Source organism: Triturus cristatus, chromosome 5_1, assembly GCF_964204655.1.
Source record: "Triturus cristatus chromosome 5_1, aTriCri1.1, whole genome shotgun sequence".
NCBI classification, from domain to species: Eukaryota; Metazoa; Chordata; class Amphibia; order Caudata; family Salamandridae; genus Triturus; species Triturus cristatus.
In genome coordinates this window covers 762,210,958-762,227,493 of record NC_140587.1, presented here as the reverse complement: position 1 = coordinate 762,227,493, position 16,536 = coordinate 762,210,958, and positions in this window count along the sequence as shown.

Here is a 16,536-nt window from a genome sequence, read left to right as displayed (position 1 = left end):
GGGTGCTCTGTGCTTAAAAGGTAAGAGATGTACCTTGAAGTTTCAGGGGGTTGCACACACACTTACAGACCCATACACCCACTTATATATCCAGTCTCCCACGAATATGGTGACTCACATACATATGTACAAAAACATAGAGCCACTCAAACACCCAGTCCGACAGTGACAGAGGCAGTCACACTTTTACTCACACACCCACACAGCATTTATATATCCAGCAGTAACAGAGTGAGTTGTACACAGTTACATACCCATACACCCACTAAAACAGCCATTAAGCAATCCAATCAGCCACTTACATACACATACACTGAGCCATAGAGATACTAAGATAGCAAGTCATATAGTAAGATACCTTCTTATATAGTGACACACCCGCAGAGAGACTGATACACTTATTTAGATATGTACTCAAGTAGTGATACTCCTAGTCATCCATCCAGACAATTAGACCTTTGAACATGGATTGGGCTTGCTAATGCAGAGCGTGTCTGTGTGTTATTAATGCCAGGTCAACTTGGCATTAATAACTCATTGACAAGCCTTAATCTCCTCTTCTACTGTGTATAAGTCAACCCTAAGATTGTAGGTACTTGGGTCATAGGGCAGGGTGCTATGTGCTTAGAAGGTCAGACAAGTACTTTCAAGTCTAAGTGAGTTACATGTTCACTTACAAACCCATACACCCACTTACATACCTTGTCTCCCACCCAAGCTGTAACTCACATACCTATTTACAAAAGGACAGCCCCCTCATTTACCTGGTCAGTCAGCAACAGAGGGACTTATACATTTCCTCATACACCCACACAGCACTTTTTTATCCAGCTGTAACTGAGCCAGCTGCACAAACAGTTACAAACCCCAAAACACACTGACTGCCAGTCCATAGAGCCACTTCCAAACACATATACAGACCCATAGAGCTACTAAGAGAACTAGTCATATACTGATATAGTTACTTACATATCCAATGACACACCTACAGAGAAACTGATACACTCGTTCAGAAATGTGCTGAACAACTGACATTATCAAGTCACCCATCCAGACAAGTAGCCCTTTAAACATGTATCAGTCCTACTACTGCAGAGCTTGTGTGTGCAGTTTTACTGCCAAGCCAACTTGGCCAACTTGGCATTCATAACCCCTTGCCAAGCCTTAAACTCCCCTTCTATTACACATACTTCACCCCAAAGGTAGGCCATATGTGGACCATGGGGCAGGGTACTGTATGCTTAAATGTTAATACATGTATTTGAAGTTTCAGTGAGTTACACGTGCACTTACAGACCCATAGGCCCAGTTATAAATACAGTCTCCCACCCATACTATGACTGACATCCCTATTTACAAAAGCATAGAGCCACTCATCCACACCCATTAAGACAGTGAAAGAAGCACTTACACTTACACATATTCAACCACAAGCCCACACAGCACTTATATATCCAGCAGTGAGTAAGCCAGTTGCACACAGAGTTACATACCCCAATATTTGCCAAGACAGCCAGTAATCCATCCAAACAGAACTTCAAATACACGTTTAGAGAAATTTCTTGACAGTTCTAGACACCCATCCATACAAGTAACCCATAGGGTAGGCTGTAGGTAGGTAAAGGCTAGGGTGGCATGTGCTTAGAAGGGAAGAAAAGTAGTTTGAGAGGGAGTAGAGCTGCTATGTTTAATACCTGTGGAATGGAGTGAAATACTGATATAATGAATTATGTAGGCATTTAGTTGCTTGAGGTGTGCAATATAAAATGTATACTGGATTTTCTTTTCAGAAATCATCTTGTGTTCAAAGACAACAATTTATGATGGCAAGAAAGGAACAGAGAAGGAAAGAACTAAAGAAACAAACTGCCTTCGAAGAAAGGCAAACAAAAAAGGAGATGATGGACGAGACGTAGTGGGGAAATAAACAACTGCTGGTAAGAGAACTAAGGAGTTTCTTGAAACATCATATAGAAAAATGAAGAATGTGTAAACAATATCAACAAAAAGAAAGCTTACCATCAACTGAGAAACAAAAAAAAGTAATTGATTTGTTCAGTGGGAAATATTATAAAAAACAGCTCCTCTTACAACAAGGCAAAAACAATTCAAAGAAATAGGAAGAAGAATATTTAGAAGTAGGGTGATACAGAATTTGCTAAGAAATATAAAGCAGTAGAATAGAAGAATGACAGCATTGAAGCAAAAAGTAGATAAAGCATTTGCCTTAAAGCTTAAAGTATTTGTCTTGAAACACTGGAAAAAAACAGTGTTGTCTATGAAGAAAAAAAGTTTTTAAAAAAGATTTCTAATAAAACTAACTTTTGCCAAATGTTCAAAGGAGAATGGAAACATGTTTAATGAAGAAAGCTACTGAAAGAGAACACATTATTGCATGCAGTTGAAACAACTAGATGATGCTATGAGTAAAATATGGTACTCTTATTGCAAAAGAGGAGATGGTTCGTAGAAATGTAGAAGAGGGGATGTCTGACAAGCTACACGGCAGGGATAGAGAGGCTTCTCTGTTTAAATGGAACTGTAGCAATATTTGTAGTGTTGTCCAGCAATCAGTTGATATGTTAAGACATTTTCTGCATCAAGATGGATAGGAGTGTGAAGCGTAAAATTGCAATCTTGGAAGGTTTAGATACATGTAAAGTTAAGAAATTTGCTAATTTACAAGGACACTCTTTAGCTTATCAATCCAAGAAAGTGTGCAAAAGCACCTTTCATCATTTTTTAATGCTGGCTGTTCATCATTCAAAAATTAAAAATTTAACAAGGCAGTATCGGAGGTTCAAAAAGTTTGTCATGAGATTCAATTCCGTTTCATTGGTCCTGAAGTAGAGTCTGAAGAAAAAGAGCAGTTGGCATTGACATATATCAGAACTGATAAATTTGCACAAGAAATAACGAAATGATATGCAGTTTCTCCAGAGAAAGCAAACTTTGTTTGTATATGTTGTCAATGCACTCACTACAAAAGCCAAATTTAAAAGGTAGATTTGTTCTAAAAAAATTAGCAAGAAAACAGAGAAAAGTGGCTAGAATTCGCTGTGGATTTATTTGTGGAGGAATGGTTCGAATTGTCAACACGGCAAATCATATGTAAGTATTGCTATGAAACATTTGAGGGCAACTAATTGCCTTTGAGAGCAATACATAATAAGTTAGAGTTGGTTCAAATTCCAGAGGAACTTCGTCATCTTAATGTTTATGAAGCAATTCTGCTACAATATTTACACCCATTTCAAGCAATAGTTTGTATGGAACCAAATACTGGAAGTCTACCACTGACTGGGCTGCAGAAAGGACTTAAAGGTAGAGTTGTGTATTTACCAGTGGCGGTTCGCACATGTAACGCTGTGGGGTGGAGAGTAAGGAAATAAGTAAATAAACGCACTTTCTTTACGCTCGCAGCATCTCAGAGTTGGCGATGCTGCGAGCACAAAGTAAGTGCTTTTATTTATTTCCTTACTCTCCACTTTCCCGTATGTCACACTCCACTACCCCCCACCCAGCCCAGCCTCACCACCCCAAAGCATTGCTAGTGCGAGCCACCACTGGTATTTACCTTTACATTTTAAACACAATATTGCACCTGTAAGTGTAGAGAGAGATATAGATGAACTGGTTATTATTCTACTGAATGATGTGCCCAGAAAAAACAAAAACATCTGTCAAGAACTAGGGGATGTGAATGAGGCGAAGAATGCTACATTCTACCTTATTGAAAATAGTGTGTATTACAATGATGTAGAAGTTGCATGGAGGATGAAATCTTACCTGCAGGTGGATAGAACTAAATTTGAAGAAATATATTAGAACTCCAGAATCCATCCATTGGAGTCCAAAGAAGTTATGGGAGATGCCATTGAACTATGCCATTAAACTATACCAGATAAAACAAACTAAAGAAGTTCCATTGAGTGTCTGGGAGAAAAGTTTAAAGGATTGCTGTTTTACATAACTATTTTCAACTTGAGTGGGTGGAATGTATGATGACCACCCAGTGCAAAATCCATCAGGTGAGTATAGATCAACCAGATTATATTTACAGGATCCTAGATTTCACCAAAGTATTCCATATATATTCCATCTGTTATTTGAAAGTGATTTGTCTGGACTATCGTACACGGTTAACCATATTCTTAATAAAGGAGGAGTTAATCTGCAAAGTATGTCTGCAAGAGATTTTGTCGACAATGGAAAGGATGAGAAGTTGGAATACAGTATGATTAATTTGATGAACTGTCAACATGGCACCAATGAATATTGGTATAGTTGTCATGGTAAACTGAAATATATGTCACCACATTTAGGTGCACCAACTTGGTATGAGTCTCAGTTGTGTAGAGTATGCATGGGATGACTTATATGACTTTATGCGAGAAGCAAACTACAACATTAAAGACATCAATCTGCAGACACCAGGAGAACTTTGCATTTTAGATCCTGCAAATGTTTGTAGATATTTTAACCACCAATTGCAAGCCATTCTCACATTTATCTGCAACAAAAAAAATCCACCTCTTGGAGAAGGTACTGGTTTCTTTTTTCTTAAAGAGTACCAAGCAAGAGGTGCTCCTCACGTTCATATGTTGTTGTGGATTAAAGATGAACAAAAATTTGGAACAGACACATTTATGTCTGTACTTTCTTTCCTTGAGAAGTATGTTACATGTACCATCTCAAAAGACAGTGATGAAAAAGGCCTAAAGCAGCCACCTCTGCATTTCCAATCACATAGATGTTGGAAGTACTGTCAGGGGAAATTAAGTGCGAAAGGAACATTTTACACTAAATGTTGATTTTGTCTGCAGTCAGGCATACGCTTACTCAAAAATCACCCAATAAAACCCACAACCTGAGGAGAACAGAAGCTTCAGAATTTATCAATGACTACAATCCTATCATTCTGAAAACGTGTTACGCGAATATTGATATTCCGTTTCTGGCAGATAACTCCAGAGCTGATGTTGGTTATGTTATTTCATACATTATGAAATCTGGAAAGACGGGGATGAAGAGATATGTGGGAAGAGATTTTTCCTGAAAAGTCTTTGTAATTGAAATTTTACATGCTTTCACTTAGGGAAATCTCATCCTACTAATGCTATGCTCGCTTGAGTTCAGCTAGTTTGTATTCTAAGTCAAGAGACATTGTTTAGGTGAGTGCAGGCCTAATACATATTGATTAATAGAGTCTTAAAGTATTTTCCTGCAATTCAGTACCTTGCAGAATTTGACCCAGAAAGTACAGATATTGTCAAAGCAAACGTTGCACACCTACTATCCAAAAAGGAGTCCATATCTTAAAAATGTATGTCTGTATGAAATACTGCAAAACTACAGATATAGAAACAATGTCACAGAAAATGTAGCTGAAACAAAATTTGCAGTAGCTGATTGCAATCGTTGTTTGGTATGACACAGCAAAGGTAGTCCAATTTTTCATGGGCAGTATTGGAACATAAATGTTTGGTTAAACTTCCAATACAAAGAACTACTTAAGAATATGAGACGAGCAGCTGACATTGAATATGAAAATATTCTCAAGGATATTAGAGCAGGTATTCTCACAAAAGAGGGGAAACATCAGTTAGAAAGGTGATTTGTTAAGAGACTGTTTCCTACAAACAAGACAGCAGCAGAGCAACTTTCACTTCTATTCTGGAACAAAAATCCATTGATTTCTTATTGCATATACTTCAGGAGTGTGCCTGTTTCAATGAGCAATTGCTAAAATTGTAGAAAGAAGACATTTTGCACCTTACAGCAATAGACTAAATGGAACACCAGGGTGTGACAGTACTCCTAAATGAAAAACTACAAGCATCCAGAACAGCGGTATTATAGAAATGTTTGCGTGCTTGCAAAAACTTTTGCGTAGAAATTTAAATGTAGAGGAAGGATTAGTAATTGGGGCTAAGGGTAAAGTGATTGATTTCATTAACATTCCAAATAGGATTAAGGTTGAATACTTAGCTTAGCAATAGAATTCGATCAGGTTGATGGCATAAGGCAGATTCATTGCATGTCCATTGCATGTTTTTTGCTTATAAGTGACTTGTATGTTAGGCAGATGCAGCTTCCAGTTTCTCTGGCATATGCTGTGACTATTCATAAATCTCAAGGTTTAAGTGTAGACGCAGCTTTTATTAATCTTGGTATATGTGTATAAAGAAGGTATGTCATATGTAATATTCTCTTGAGTTAGAACATTGATGAGTTTGTATTTGGTTACTGATCGAAGTTGTGTTAAAGAATAGAATCAATTAAGAAGTATTTATGCTCCTCATTTAGGACAGTATCCCATTTTCTGAAAATGCATAATCGATCCAAAATAAAAACATACACAGGATTGAACTGATGTTTTTGAAAAGAGGAAAAAGAAAGAGAACAAGGAAGCTGTTAAGAAGCAAAAAATTGACAATGAAGGAGATATTCTAGGTTACCATTTGTCAAACCCTTCTTGTGTCAACTGCTACGCAAATGTTGTTCTCAATGTACTCTTTCAATTACCTCATCTTGTATATGCAATTGAACAGAAACCACAAAAGAGATTGTGTTCTGCACTGTGTGGTTTGTTGCAACGTTTACGTAGTGATAGGACTGTACTGCTTTGTGCTTCTGGAGTATTCGTATATGTAAATCATAGTGGTACTTTGTACATCTGGGTTGCACTACAGGGACATATGTTGGTATGTTCCTCACTGTCAATGTTCCATCATAGAATGTTTTAGTGTTAGAGAGTTCTTTAGAATGTTGGGGAAACAGTTTTGTCAGTTGAAGGCTGCGTTTTACCTGGACCAGTTTGGGGTGGGTACCATTGTGGATACATGACAATAAAGCCACACCTTTTATCTCCAAATTTGTGGAAAGTAATTTATTTTATATGGCGATGAGTTGTCAAGTAATGACCGCAAATATCCCGAACCCTCAGAGGAAAGTACTGCAGCAAAGTATACCACCCCATGAAAATAAAATAAAAACTTTGGCAGCAATTTTAAAGGATTCGGAAATCTTTGTGCACTGTAGAGCTCTATCGCCTGTAAAAAGCTGCAGAGAGACTGGTAGCAATTTTTGGTAATTGGGCAGAGGCCTACTCAAGCGATATTGCACCTAACAAGCTGTGAAAAAAAAGCAAACAGCTGGCAGTCATTTCCAGAGGTTGGGTTCTTCAACATTGTTTAGCATGGGATATGACACGTTCTCAGTGCGTGTAGTGTGCTCTAGGTATTGAAGGAAAAGAAAGTTGATGCTCCGTATTGGTGAAATTACAGAAATTGATGCAATGATTATTTTGATGTGTGGTGACTACAATGAAGTTTTAAGAAGTAACAAACTGTTCAGTGAAGACGTTCTTCTGATCAGGTAGCATTTGTGACTACATGGCGACAGGCACACCACTTCAATGCTAGTATCTGTTCAGTCTACATATATGACTACATGGTGACAAGCACACCACTCCAGAGCTGTATCGTTTCTTCAGTTTTCTTTCTCCTCTGAAGTCTTCTGAGGCCTTCACCCACATCATATCAGTCTACATATTTAAACATAATTACAAGGGACAAGACATGCCACTTATGTGCTAATTTTGGTGATTGGCACACCTTCATTTGTGCTTATGTGTGAAATATGAGCATGCTTCAATGTCATCATCTATATCATTCATAGCACTAAAATATCAAAGTCTAATGCTAGAAGGAGGTTCTCTTGGCATAGTTATGAAATTAGAGTTCTTATCAATGCCTGTGTGGTGGTCGTCATACAGTCAGTGAACCCCCCACCGCATTTTGTAGACACCCTAGGGGAACCACCTATACTTTGGAAACAGTGGTTTGAGGCGTTCAAGACGTACATAGGAGCAACTGGTGCATCAAGGTTTGAGCCAGGTAGGAGAAAATAACTGTTATAGCACTTGCTTGGATTCAAAGGTACATCCACATTTAAACAGGCAGTTGAAGAGGAAGAACTGAATGTCTACCAAAAAGCTAAAATAAAACTAGTCCTTAGGTTAGATGTTCCACCCAGCTTAGTCATCTCAAATCAGAAATTTTTCAAAAGGGAAACAAAATTATGTCAGGATGTCAATACTTATATTTCAGTGTTATGTAAATTGGGTTCTGAATGTCAATTTGAAAATTTAGCTGAACAGCTTACTTGAGACCAGTATTATGTGATTGTGTTGACAAAACTATCAAACAAAAGTTATTATCAATGGGCAATCCGTTGTTGCCAGATACCATCAGAGCTGCTAAGAGCTTTGAGACATTCATTAAGTCCGCAAAAGAGATTGAGGACAAAACTGCAGACCAATTAAATTTGATACGTTGAAAGGAAGAAAAAGGAAAGATGAGAGAAGCAGTGTCTCTGATGCTCACCTCAACTAAATCTAGTCAACAGGGTTTTTTTAATCAAACTAATATTTGGTTTAGGTGTGAAAATCAGGTTCATCAAAAAGGAAGGAGAGTGTGTCCGTCCAAGAATGTTCAATGTAGACTTTGTGCCAAAATTGGTCCTTTTGCCAAGGTGTGCCAGAGAGTGAAATGCAAATGCACCAAGGTTTCAGCTGTGTGTGATGAGTTGATGGAAGAAGTTCAGTACATGGCTTTAGTGGTGGGTGATGGCAATGTGGAAAGGGGGGATCTGCAACCGTGCTTTTATCCTTATGTGTATGTATAGGTTGGTGATAAACTAGTACAGCTATTGGTTGATTCTGGGGAAAGGATCACAATGATCACTCAGGAGGTGTATCAACAGAATTTGTGTGATTGAACTTTGACTCCACCTGACAGGTCTCCTGTCTATTATGAAGGGAGAAAGATTGAACTATAAGGTTTTTTTTAGATTGTGATGTTTAAGAGGAGACGTATTTAATGAAAGGTATACATGGCTGTTAAGGGGTTGAACATATTGGGATGGTTTCTCCAGGGACTGTTCGGAATGGTTCTATGCCCAGGTACAAATGAACAGGCAATGGTGATAAGAGACACCAGTGATATTAAAGGACTCTTAAATGAATTTCCCAAAGTATTCTCAGGTGAACTAGAAAAAAGAAATGGGATCAAACACAAAATTAAAACAAAGGAGCAAGCCATGCCATTTACGCATACAATTAGGTGTTCCTTTCAGTGTTTGTGAAGAGTTGGAGAAATAATTGGAAGGATTACGTATCAAAGGCGTTATTGAACCTTATAAATCCTCATTGTGACTTTCTCCTTTAGTTGTTCCTAACAGAAAAATGGGGAGTTGCCAGTGTGTATTGCCCTTAGGGCCTTTAATAAGGACATTTGGGTTGACTCATACCCACTGCCCAAAATCAGTGAAATGTTGTCCACTATATCTGGAGAAAAGTCTTTCACAAAGCTTGATCTAGAAGCAGCTTATCATCAGGTAGAATTGGCACCTGAATCTCATCACTTGACAGTATTTATATTTCCGTGGGGGACATCAGTATAGCCATTCGCAATTTGGTCTTTCATCTGCAGCATTGGTGTTTCAGAGGCTCATGACCACTCTATTTAAAAGCATTGATAATGTTTCAATATTCAAAGAGGACATCTTGATTTAGGCAAGTGAATGTGTTGAACATGACAACATTCTGTGACAGGTCCTCATGGCCTTTAAGAAAGGTGGGATGGCTCTCAAAAGAGAGCAATGCCAGTTTTTGAAATTATCTGTGCAATATCTGGGACATGTCATTTCAACTTATGTTTGTTCAACTCAAACCAGGATTGATAGAGGTTATTTTTGGATGCACCTCCTCCTAGAGATAAGGTAGGTGTCAAATAACTTCTCGGCCTCTGTGAATTTTACCAGAGTTTACTACTAGGGTCAGACCTAATTCCAACTTATTGTAGGCCAAAATGGAATTCCGGTGGGATTCTGAGTGTATGGATGAGTTTGCAGATATTAAACAGCAGCTGACCAATATTAGTGCTCTTAACCCATACGACTACTTTTTAAATGTTGTTTAACACCAGATGCTAGAAAATTGGGTGCTGGTGCAGTTTTGATACAGACGTCTGGTGAACAGGAGCACGTGGTTGGCTTTGCTTCTAGGGTTCACAGGGAAGCCAAAAATCAGTATTCGGTTATAGGAAAGGAACTTCTTGCCTGTTGGTGGGCCATCAAGAAGTTTAAAAGTTATGTTTGAGGAAGGCATTTGGTTCTACAAATGGATCATAAACAGTTTGTTTCCATCCTGAATGGCACCAACATCAAGAGTAGTGCACCAATGATCACAAGACTTTTTGCTAGATTACTTCAGTTCAACTTTGAGGTTGTTCACATATTGGGGGATGGATTGCAAGAGACTATTATTTCTCTAGTTATCCAATCAAGGGAAATGATGAAGAGAATGGGAAGAAACTGCACTGCACATCGCAAAGTGGAGTTTTCTGCACTCAGCGAGCTCCACGGAGTGCGAAGTGCAGAAAACTCCACGAACAGAGTGAAGTTCACCGCCCAGGCCTCATATGTAGTGGATCAATACAATTCACTCCAGACACTCAAATGGATGCACAGCGGTTTATATTGGTCTTCCTTGGAGTATTTGAACTCAGACGCGCACACCGGGAGCACCCTTACTTGTCTGTTTTCCAGCGGATCAAGGGAATCACTGCAACTGACCCTCTTGGAACATTTCCTTCAGGATAGGAAGACTCGATTGAATTGGCAGCCCGGGGCGAGTGGTTGGACATCCTGGGCCACACTACAACTCCCAGCAGCCCCGCTCATTCCCCGCGCACGCTAGTGACATCATCAGAATCAGACCGAGGGGCATAAGATCGAGGAGCGCTCTCCGCACAGCGGGACGCGCACACCGGGAGCACCCTTACTTGTCTGTTTTCCAGCGGATCGAGGAAATCACTGCAACTGACCCTCTTGGAACATTTCCTTCAGGATAGGAAGACTCGATTGAATTGGTGGACCGGGGCGAGTGGTTGGGCATCCTGGGCCACACTACAACTCCCAGCAGCCCCGCTCATTCCCCGCTCACGCTAGTGACATCATCAGGATCAGACCGAGGGGCATAGGATCGAGGAGCGCTCTCCGCACCGCGGAACGCGCACACCGGCAGCACCCTTACTTGTCTGTTTTCCAGCGGATCGAGGGAATCACTGCAACTGACCCTCTTGGAACATTTCCTTCAGGATAGGAAGACTCGATTGAATTGCCGGACCGGGGCGAGTGGTTGGGCATCCTGGGCCACACTACAACTCCCAGCAGCCCCGCTCATTCCCCGCGCACGCTAGTGACATCATCAGGATCAGACCGAGGGGCATAAGATCGAGGAGCGCTCTCCGCACCGCGGGACGCGCACACCGTGAGCACCCTTACTTGTCTGTTTTCCAGCGGATCGAGGGAATCACTGCAACTGACCCTCTTGGAACATTTCCTTCAGGATAGGAAGACTCGATTGAATTGGCGGACCGGGGCGAGTGGTTGGGCATCCTGGGCCACACTACAACTCCCAGCAGCCCCGCTTATTCCCCGCGCACGCTAGTGACATCATCAGGATCAGACCGAGGGGCATAAGATCGAGGAGCGCTCTCCGCATCGCGGGACGCACGCGGGCAGCGCCCGGGCGAAGCCCGGGCCAAGGGCGGGCCCGTCCTTGCCCGTCTGTGCCCGTGTGAGTCCGGGCCGGACCCTCCCTCATGGTCTTGCTGCGTCTCTTCCATCAGCCCAACCGATCTTCTATCACGGACCGGAGGAATCCTGAAGGTAAACTTCTGGCATAGGGGAAATAGCTCCGGAGCTGAAACTATATGATTAGTATCACAGTAATCTGTTAGTTAGAACTCAAACAAGCTGATATCTTATATTGTCCCCACGATTTAACAAGGTCCTTTCACTATGGGCAAAAGGAAAGCACTGAGCTGCGACCCACCAGAGGGATTGGACATTAAAAAGCCCAAAAAGCAAACACTTCTAACATACCTGACTGGGGCTATGGGGGCAATAGAAAAACAAATTTCTACAGTGGAACAAACTTTAGCAGCAGGGACGTTGATGACTGGAGAAGCTAGAGTGGCGGACGAGCAAGTTACTCTTATTCAAGACCCTATTCCTAATGTGGATCTCGTCACCGGATCTTCAGCCAACGGCTGTATTCAACAAACTGTCTGTGATATTATAGTACATAACAACCATGGCGACACAATTTCTCCACAATTGAATAAGAAAAAAAAGATAGTCAGGAAACAGTTTGGCAAACCAGGAAGGGGTACGAGGGTTGCGAGTAAACCAAGTGTACACAGCGATAGAGAGTACACAGCAAAGAAAAACGGCCAAGATAAGCCTTTTAGCATACCACAAATCCCCTCAACATCTTTAATAACAGCAAACACCACAAAACAACATACCAAGGGGATTGATTTGGAGAGTATCCTCTCATCCATAAAAGCTTAGACTCCTTCGTGAGAGGAGCAGTTGAGTCCATTGGCGCAAGATTAGATTGGATTGAGTCCCTTGTGGCCGAGCTGCCTTCCAGTAATGACATCAAGGTTATTCTATCTCCTAGTTCCAAGCCTATTAGTAGCGAGGTAAATGATATCAGGAAAATACGACGACTCCTGCCCCAAACTGATATATCTGGCAATACTATCATAAACAAACTTAGTAATCACTCTAGGACATTCAAGACACAACAAAACCATACCACTATCTGCAATTCAGTTGTTGATAAACATATTCCTCCTTCCCCTAAATCAACATATATAAAGTCAGTACCCCCTACACATTTGGACCTTCCTCCAGCCTGTACTCCCTATACAGTGGTTTTAGCAAACGTACCACAACTAGGACAACATGACCAGGAGACCTGCGAATCATTAAGGAACAAAGCATTACACTGGCTGGGGGATAGAGTGGGTCAGACTAGAATCTTGTTTGAAGAGTTTAAGATGGCACGCAGGATAGGATGGATCGGAAGAACTAGGAAACCCTTTACTGGGGATTGTCTGGTATTGTCCTTCCGTTCACCTTGGCTAGTCGAAAAAATCTTGGGGAAGGCGGGTAGGAGTACACTTGAAATGGGGATTAATATTCTTCCTCTAGGTTTCTTCTATCGTCCTTCCCCTGACTTAGCGAAACTGGCCCATCACCAGATTATGTCTAACCAAAATTATAGCGTTCCAGTTCATAATCGCTTTAGTGTACTTAACTCATTAGAAGATCCCGACTGACTACCCCAGAAGTTAACAAACAAATCAGAGACTCTACCTGAAAATCTGGGTATTGGCCCGCTTAGTCTATCCCAAAGGGGCATATCTGAGTCAGAAAATCAATCAGAAGCACGAGATCACAATATTTATAGTCAGGCACAGAATAAATCATTGCCTGAGGAAATCCCTGTTCCTGTTTTAATCGGGGAGGAACTTATAATTTCAAATTCACCCAACCCAGATGTACCAGGATCAGATCCCCAGCCATTTATAATACCCTGGAAAGAGGAAGGGCATTTCAACATTACATTTTGGAATATATGGGGTTTATATTCTAAACTTCATAATGACCTCTTTCTTGACCTTATTAAGAATATGGATATTCTTTGTCTTCAAGAGACATGGTCTCAAAACGAAATTCACATTGATGGTTTTAAAACCTTCCATATTCCAGCCTGTCCTTCTATTCATGGAAGATCAAAGGGAGGCCTTTGCATTTATGTCTCCAACTTGATGGTAGTAAAAAAAATCACACTTGAAAAATCTGATTTTTATTACCAAATTCTTTCCCTCACAATGGACAGGAAAGATATACTAACGCTTGTGAATTTCTATAATAACATCCCTAAAGAAAAAGAGTTCGAAGTAATAGATCAACTTAGACAAATTATCCATAATATTCAGATGGTCAGTTCAGGGAACGTCCAGATTGTCTGGGGAGGGGATTTTAATGCTAACCTGTGTCCTAACAACAACAAACAGCTATGTGGTCTGAACGATGAGGAGAACTGTAATTTAACACATTTCTCCCATAACACTCTTGGTAGTGCTCTGAATGAGACTATATTTATGCTGAACTTGACCTTTGCTAACGAAATAGTAATCCCTCCCATCTCTTTTTCACCAACATACAATGGGAGAGGTGCAGGCTCGGTAATAGATTACATTTTGGTCTCAGATAATTTAGGCAGTAGGGTAAAACAATTTATAAAACACAAGATTGCTATCAGTGATCACTTCCCTCAAACAATAATGGTTACGAGTAAAAATCCCACCTTTCATAATAAAAGTAAAACGGAAAAATTACATTATACCTGTGCTAATTTGGCTATTGACAGTATGAATGGCTATTCTCTGAAATGGGAACTCGCAGATCCTGACACTACTACATCTTCTGTAGTGGTTAAGACCCTAGCCCATATTTTGACAACTTTAAATGAGACTTCACCCCCTTCACTGGTACTAGAAAGTTTTAATCACATCACAACAACAATAAAAAACTGTCTGTTTGTGGAGAAAAAAATGGGAGACTACAAGAAAATAGGTTGGTTTGATAATAACTGCACGAATGCCTACCGTGCATTAAAGAAAGCCATTCATAATAAGGAAAGAGACAGATATGCCGACCAGCAAGCAAGAAAATTATATAACCAGGCTATTAAGACTAGAAAAAAGACAATGAAAAATTCCTTGTGGGAAGACTTACATAGGGCCAGTATCCAAAATGACAGTAAAGCATTCTGGAAAGTAATTAGATCCCCATTCTTTCTATTTGATAATTCTCCCTCTATAGAGGTAACGATAGACGAAGTTCAATGGATGAGCCACTTTACAAAAATATTTGGGCCTCCGGAGGCGATAGAAAGTATGGACATATCAATATTACCCCCTCCTGAACATATTGTGGTCTACCCAATTGAGATATCTTTTTCACTAGATGAAGTCTTAGCAGCATTAAATGAAAGTAAAGGCTCTAAGGCCCCAGGACCAGATGGGGTACCCGTAGACATTTATAAATACAATACAGACCTGTGGGCTCCGATTTTAACACGCGTTCTCAATGCGACCTCTTCGCAGGGCCTTATTAACAGTTGGACAAAATCTATTATGGTCCCTATTTATAAAAAAGGCAATAGACATGATCCTTCCTGCTACAGACCTATTTCACTCCTAGATTCACTAGGAAAAGTAGCAGGAAGGATTCTCCTTACGAGGTTGCAAACATGGGCCACAGAAAAGAACATACTGTCTGATCTACAGTTTGGTTTTAGGGAAGGTCTGGGGACAATAGATCAGGGCCTTAACCTTGCTATTTTGATGGCTAAATATACGAAGGCGAGGAGAGGAAAACTTCATTTAGCCTTTGTCGATCTCTCCTCGGCCTTCGATTGTGTCTCTCATACGAAACAATGGTGTATTTTAAAAGAAATGCAGGTAGAGGAACCCCTAATTGACTTCCTGAAAGCCCTCTACAGCAATGCCTCAGCGCGCGTCTGATTTGATAGAGCGGGCGAATGTACCTCATCTTTCAGGGTGCACAGAGGGGTAAGACAGGGGTGTGTCCTGGCCCCATTCCTTTTTACCCTATACACCAACGGACTTGAGAAGGCCTTACTGGAGGGAAGTCAGGACGTCCCCCAAGTGCAACTAAATTCGGCTACCAGACGCATACCAGCATTGCTCTATGTGGACGATGCCGTTATTTTAGCAAGAACACCTTTAGCTCTTCAGCAGGCATTGGAATCTTATAATAATTTTATGCAAGGTATTGATTTGAGGATAAATGTCTCAAAAACTTTTGTGATGAATTGTGGCAAAGGTAATAAAAAGGGAAAGGATATTTATCTAAATGGGAGTAAATTGGCCACTACTTCTACCTATTCATACCTGGGGATTCTAATAGATGAAAAGGGCTCTTGGCGCCAAGCAATTACTTCAAGAAAATTCCTTTTCATGAGAGCCACTTCTGCCCTTGTCAATTTTTCTCAAAAATTAGGAAAAAGAGCTCCCTTGGAATTAATTAAAATATATAATGCAAAATGTATGAGTGTAGCGACATATGGGGCAGGGATTTGGGGACACTGTAATGTTCCCGAATTGCAGAAAGTGGAAAATGCATTTTTTAGATATTTATTGGCGGTTCCGGCCTCTACATCTACCTTTGTCTGTCACGCTGAGTTGGGAGTCCCCTATCTAACAGACATTATAAAAATCCAACCTGCAATCCTGTGGCATCGTATCTGGAAGTCAGAGACAAACCGCTTCAATCAGCTAGTGCTTCAGGACGCTCTTAAACTGGATCATTCCTGTGACATAGAATGGATAAGATATGTGAGGGACTTCATGACAGACATTGGAAATCCTGAATATTTTAATAACCCTTTCTCTATGTTGACTGTCTCAAGGAAAGATTTTAAGAAGTGTTGTCTGAATCACATGGAGAGATTGAGATTTACGAGTGAAGTTTCAAAATCTTCTGTCAGCCATAACCTTATGATATCATCTTCATTTGGCATGCAATTGTATTTACAAAAAACTGAAAAAGGATATGACAGATTTGTTCTTACTCGTTTTC